Raw genomic sequence first — 7,462 nt, 5'->3', positions numbered from 1 at the left:
GCAGAGGAAGATTATTGTCAGAAGCTGAACAGCCAGGGATACACCTTGTATCAAAAGGACAGGCCGGTAAGCAGAGAGGTTGAGAGGGCTCTGTTGAAATCAAATCCTTAGAAGGAGATGACATAGGATCTGGAGATGTAGAATCCTTGTGGATAGAGTTAAGAAACTAAGGATAAAAAGACCCTGAAAGGGGTTACTATATATATAGGCCCCAAACAGCAGCCAAGAGTTTTAATGGGAAATAGAGAAGGCATGTAAAATGGGGAATGCTATGATAGTCAAGGGGGATTTCAATATGCAGGTAGATTGGGAAAACAGGTTGGTGCTGGATCCCAAGAGAGGGAATTTGTCTAGTGGAAAGGCAATTCTAGATTGGGTATTGTGTTATGAACCAGATTTGATTAAGGAGCTTAAGGTGAAGCAACTCTTAGGAGACAGTAATCATAATATGATAGAATTCACCCGCAGTTGAGAGGGAGAAGATAAAATCAGATGTTTCAGTATTACAGTGGAGTAAAAAGAATTCCAGAGACATGAGAGAGGAGCTTGCTGAAGTTGACTGGAAGGTGAGACTAGCAGGGATAATGGCAGAACAAAAATGGCTGGAGTTTCTGGGGACAACTCAGAACACACATGATAGATATATCCCAAAGATGAAGAAGTATCCTAAAGAGTGGATGAGGCAACCATGGCTGACAAAGAAAGTCAAAGACAGCATATAAGCAAAACATATAATATAGCTAAACTGAGTAGGAAGTTGGTGGATTGGGAAGCTTTTAAAAACCAACAGAAGACAACTTAGAAAAGCCTTAAGGAGAGAAAAGATGAAATATGTAGGTAAGCTTGCCAATGATATCAAAGATATATATTTTTTCAGATAATTGAAGAGTAAAAGAGAAGCGAGAGTTGATATTGGACCACTAGAAAATGATGCTGGAGAGGTAGATATAGGAGACAAAGGAATGGTGGACAAACTAAGTATTTTGTGTCAATCCGTGCTGTGGAAGACACTAGCAGTATGCCAGAATTTTGAGAGTGTCAGGGGCCAGAAGTTAGTTGCTATTGCTAAGGAGAAGGTGCTTAGGAAGGTGAAAGGTCTGAAGGTAGATATGTCACCAGGACCAAATGGACCATTGTTTTAAAAGAGGCATTAATGATGATCTTTCAAGAATCACTAGATTCTGGAATGGTTCCAGAACACTGGAAAATTGCAAGTATCACTCCACTCTGTGAGGAGAGAGACAGAAGAATGGAAATTATAGGCCAGGTAGCCAGACTTCAGTTGTTGGGCAGATGTTGGAGTCTATTATTAAGGATGTGGTCAGGGGGTACTTGAGGCACATAATAAAACAGGCCCGAGCCAGCATGCTTTCCTTAAGGGGAAGTCTTGTCTGAAAAACCTGTTAGAATTCTTTGAGGAAATAACAAGCAGGATAGATAAAGGAGAGTCAGTGGATGTTGTTTACTTGGATTTTCAGAAGTCGTTTGACAAGGTGCTGTATATGAGGCTGTTTAACTGGATAAGAGCCCGTGGATAGAGTATTGACTGACTGGTTGGAGGCAAAGAGTCGGACTAAAGGGTGACTAGTGGTGTTCCGCAGAGGTCAGTATTGGGACCTATTCTTTTCATGTTATACAGTATGTCAGTTATTTGGATAATGGAATTGATGGCTTTGGGGCCAGTTTTCAGATGAAATGAAGATAATAGGGGGGCAGGCAATTTTGAGGAAACAGGGAGTCTGCAGAACGACTTGGACAGATTTGGATAATGGGCAAAGAAGTGGCAGAGAAGTGTATGTTCATGCACTTTTGCAGAAGGAATAAGACGTAAACTGTTTTCTAAGTGGGGATAAAGCTCGAAAATCAGAAGTGCAAAGGGACTTGGAAGTCCTTGTGCAGGATTCTTTGAAAGTTAACTTGCAGGTTAAGTCAGCGGTAAGGAAAGCAAATGCAATGTAGGCATTCATTTCAAGAAGAGTAGAATATAAGAGCAAGATTATGATGCTAAGGCTTTATAAGGCATTGGTCAGACCACACTCGGAGTATTATGAGCAGTTTTGTGCCCTGTATCAAGGAAAAGATGTGCTGGCTTCCAAGAGGGTCCAGAGGTACTTCAAGAACAGGATCCTGGGAGTGAAAGGGTTAATATATGTGGAGCATTTGATGGTTCTGAGCCTGTATTTTCTGGAGTTTAGGAGAATAAGGGACAACCTTATTGAAATCCATTGAATATTGAAAGGCCTAGATAGGGTGGATGTGGTGAGGTTATTTCCTATACTGGCTGAGTCCAGGACTAGAGGTCCCAGCCTTGGAATAGAGGGCATCCAGGGCCGGCTGGTGGCGCAATGACATCAGCGCCGGACTCTGGAACGAAGGTTCTGGGGTTGGAATCCAGCCGCTCCCGAGTATGCTTTCCATCCATGCCGGGTTGAGTTTCGAGATCACAACTCGACCTCGTAAAGTAAAGGAAAAAATACTGCAAAATGTCTGTGTGAGGGGTGGTGTGCCACACAGTCTGTCTCTCTCGCCCCGCGCTTTGTAAAGGCATGAAAAAAAGACATCGACCCGCGAACATCGCACACGCATGCACGCACACGGCAAAAAGACGAAAGAAAGAATAGAGGGCGTCCATTTAGAACAGAGATGAGAAGGAATTTCTTTGGCCAGAGAGAGGTGAATCTGTTGATTTCATTGGCACAGATGGCTGTGGAGGTCAAGTCATTGAGTATATTTAAAGCAGTGGTTGACAGGTTCTTGGTTAGTCAAGACGTCAATGGTTACGGGGAGAAGGCAGGAGAATAGGGTTGAGAAGGATAATAAATCTGCCTAATTCTGCTCCTACATCTTATGTCAGACATGATCATTACAGTTGCAGGTTTTGCCAAACTTGTACATTCTTCTTAAAGCATCATTAAAAGCAATAACACATACACTTGCATTGCCTCCCTTAAAGTGTCCTGATCTTTCATACTTGTCATGAAAGTCTCCTTTGTAAGCCATTTAACTTCATCTCTTTCTCACTAGCAGTTATGCTGCCAGTTGTCTTGAGCCCAAAGATCAGATTATCTCTAAACCTCCCTTGAAGCTACCTTAAAAAGTTCACTTTTCTCAAAGATTTTGGCTGCCAATCTGTCCATATTATGAATATTAAAAAAAAACAGTCTGTGAAATCCGTTTCACTTAATGAAAGATGTAGTGAACGTATGTACAAGGTGTTTTGTCTGGCATAACTCAGTTCAGATCGTCACCATAAGAGACTGTTGGTTGCATCACTGAGTTGAGTCATATTCTAACTAATTGAGTTAATTAGCGTGATCTGTAAATTTTATAGTTCCTTATTAATCTCAGCAAACAGTTTGGGCAGGGGATTAGAAAGGGCAGCTCATGATTATCACCAGCAGGTGTAGGTGGTATAGTTTAGGTGCTGCATGGAGGCATCACATGGAGGTTACAGATCCGTAGTTTAGAGAAATCTGGTATCATCATACAAGATACTGTTAGACTCTGAGAATCCAACATACTCAAGGTTAGCAGATTTTCTGGATTACTTGATGTTATTGCTGTAAATATTCCAACACACCTTAAGTACATCTTTCTTTAGAGAATTATGAAAACAAAATTCCAGAGAACTCTGTCTGAGGCTCTTAAAGACACCTAAGCCATTGCTTGTTGCTAGTAAGCACGAGATTTAAAAAGCAATTGGGGCCTGCCAGGACTTTCTGCAGAGCCTGAACTCATTTGGGTTACTAGACATTTGGCAAGGACTGATAAAAAGAATTTAGGTTTAAGCAGAATGGCCTTTGTAGTAGTGGCCATGTGTGAGGGGGCCAGAGTTAGAGTGGGAGCAGAGGCTTGGGCTCGAGATGCTTCAGAAAGAAGAGGTGGAGGCTAAGGCAAGATTCTGGTAAGTTTCTTTCCTTCTTTCTTATTGCACAGTTAGAGCAGTGGGACTGATGGTCAGAGCAGTGGGACTGATGGTTAGAGCAGTGGGACTGATGGTCAGAGCAGTGGGACTGATGGTCAGAGCAGTGGGACTGATGGTCAGAGCAGTGGGACTGATCGTCAGTGCTGTGGGACTGATCGTCAGAGCTGTGGAGTGCTCCCCTTGCTGGGAAGGCTGGGAGCCTCCAGTATTGCTGAAAACAACACCTGTAAAAAGTGCATACAGCTGCAGCTGTATGAAATTGGAGCTGGACCTGAATGAACTCTGGATCGTTGAGGAAACTGAGGGGTTGCCTGACAGGAGGTATTTACACCTGAGGTGCAGGACACAGATAGCTAGGTAACTATCAGGAGATGAAAAAGGGATGAGCAGCCAGTGCAAGATACCCCTGTGTTGTTCCCCCCAATAACAAGTATATTGTTTTGGATACTATTGGAGGGGTAGGTGACCTAGCAGGGGAATGCCACAGCAGTCAAATCTCTGGCATTGAATCTGGCTCTGTGACTCAGAGGGAAGGGGGAAGAAGAGGTGAGCAAAAGTGATAGAGGATTCATTGGTTAGGAGAACAGACATGAAGTTCGATGGATGAGATCAAAATTCCTGGATGGTATGTTGCCTTCCAGGTGCCAATATCAAGGATATCTTGGATTGATTCCATAGCATTCTTAAGGGGGCAGGTGAACAGACAGAGATCATCATCCATATCAGTACCATTGACGTAGGCAGGAAGGGGGCCAAGGTCCTTCAAAGTGAGTTCAGGGAGGTAGGTGGTAAGTTAACAGAACCTCCAGGGTAGTGATCTTAGGATTGCTACCCATGCCACATGCTCATGAAGCTAGAAATAGGAAGATAATACAGTTTAACATGTGGCTATAAAGATGGTGCAGCTGGGAGGTGTTATGTTTTGTAACTCCAGAATCTAATTGAAAGAAAAAGACAGGAACCAGGAATACTTGCATATTTAGTTTTTTTTTTAGTGGGCACTCGTGTGATGTGGTAGCATAATGATGTATACATTCATGTGCTTCTTGCATATAATAAATTATGTAAACGAGGAATTCTTCATCAAACAATATTACTGAAATATTAAATATACTACACTCCTCCCTGCCCAATGTGGCTTGTTAGTTGTTGTATTCCACTATTACAAATGTTATTCCCACAAGTGTTATCTTTTCTCTACTATAATTTCTTAGCTGGATATCTGCAGGGTTCAGTTCCATATCTTAGAAATGCCGTTCAAACTCATTTTGTGGAATGACTGAAACAGCTAAGCCAGTGGCCAATTCCATTTTTATTAATTTGCCGTGCACTTCTAGTGGAAGCCAGATTGCTTGTCTCCTGTTAGTTTTTACATTGTAAATCTTAAGGCTACTCAGTCCTGTGCCACTCTCATCATTATAAGATTTTTAATCAACCACACGCAAATTAGTGCTCTTTTTAAACTAACTTGACACTTTAGCTTTTTCTCTTCCCTGTGCAATCCATTTATTTTATGTTTGCCGGACATGGTCCTTGTATGTGTCCTATCTTGTTGCATTTTCTGCAAGTTTCACCTTTAAACTGGCATTGTGACCTCTGCCTCAACGGTAACACAATTTGTTCAGCCAGGCAGGTTTCTGCTTAGATGTTGCAATTTTGTTCACGCTCACCTCCATTCCTGGCAGTAAGTCAATTTTGTCTCTGGCTGTTGTTTCCATTGATACAGTGATTTCCACTGCTCACTTAAATGTGACGTCCTTCAGTTAACAGCCATTTTTGAATGCTTTCTTGTATGATTCCACAAAGTAAACAATCTCTCAGTGCATCATTAAGCCCATCACTGAATTGATAATGCTCAGACAACTTCCGCAATTCAGCCGGGTAAAGCTGAAATGGACTGCCCTTCCTTTTGATTCTGCTTATGAAACCTAAAACATTCTGCAATCAACAATGTTTTTGCTTCTAAATGTTCCTGCATTATGTTCATAATATCAGGAACACTTATTTTGGTTGGAGGAGATAACCTCCATGCAAACTATATCTATTTCTTTCTATTGCACACAGTAACACTGGCACTCTCTTTTCTTTGACTATTTCATTTGCTTCAAAATGCTGCTCAATTCATCCAGTTATGTGTTCTGCAGTGGAACACATTCATCTCTCCAATGTGGCCAGCCATTTCTGCTTTTTTGATTTATTACTATAATCACTTGGTACTCATTGTTTACGAACCTGTGAATTTCATTCATTTTCTCCCTTTTTTAAAACTTGAACATTTCTCTTCCCTTCCAAAGAAAAAACATGCCGTGCTTCAACAGGTTGGTAGTGGTCTTGGGTTCATTTTAAAACTTCCTCATCACCACTGTTTTGTTTCATAACTCCAGAAACTAATTGAATGAAAAACACAGGAGCTGGGGATGATTGTGTACTTAGTTTTCCTTCTTTACTGAGGTGCTCACATATGATGTGGTGACATAATGACGTACGCCATTGGTGTACTTATACATACAACCCAGAATGAATAATGTAAACAAAAAGAATGTTTAACCGAACAGTATATTTACAACATTACTCAAATATTCCTGAAATATTAAATACATTACAGGAGGGCTTCATATTTTTGGATCATTGCTTACTCTTCCAGGGAAGGTGGGACCGATATAAACAGGATGGTTTGCACTTGACCTGGAGTGGCACCAATATCCTTGTGGGAAGGTTTCCTAATACTGCTGTGGGGATTTAAACTAGAACTGCAGGTAATGGCAACCAGAGTGCTGGGGCAGCTAGTACATTGGTTGAGGGGAAAGTAGATGTCTCAGTAATTTTAAAAGGAACACAGCAACCAGGAACCCAGTGAGTTTCAGGGGAATGCAAAAACCATTATCTGTGAACAATTAGAGTGTCACTGTAGTCAGTATATTTTTGGAGTTTTACTGTAAACAGAAAAGTAGCATGCAGGTACAGCAAATAATTAAGAGAGTATGTATAATTCACAGAGTATATTTAATACTGTACAAAAGTCTCAGGCACATATATGTAGCTAGGGTGCCAAAAACCTTTGCACAGTACTGTAAATCTTTGTTGCTACGGAGTAGAGTGCACAATGAAGGAAGTCACGCTCTGACTGTTGGACCATAGCTGATATATTGTGTGTAATGTTAATTTTATTTGAAGAAGGATATACTGTATATGTCACTTAGAATCAATACAGTTAAGTAATGTTTCCATGAATGAGGAAGGTGCTATGCGATGAATGGATTTTACATTCAAGTTTATTGTCATCTGACTGTACAATACATACATACTTACAATCAAATGGGAATATGTTCCTCCGGATCATTGTGCAGGCACAAAACATATGTCGCCTACAGCACATAACACAAAATATTACCACAAATAGTTAACAAAATATAATTCAAAGTGCATGTAGTGTGCAGTACAGATAAACAGAAAAAATAAACAGTAAACTGCTTGCTGTACTAGTGACAGACCTTGGTGATGGCAAGTTATTCGTTAGTGTCATAGCCTGAGGGAAGA

The sequence above is a fragment of the Mobula birostris genome, chromosome 3, assembly GCF_030028105.1.
Source record: "Mobula birostris isolate sMobBir1 chromosome 3, sMobBir1.hap1, whole genome shotgun sequence".
Taxonomy (NCBI): Eukaryota; Metazoa; Chordata; class Chondrichthyes; order Myliobatiformes; family Myliobatidae; genus Mobula; species Mobula birostris.
This window is presented reverse-complemented; position numbering follows the sequence as displayed.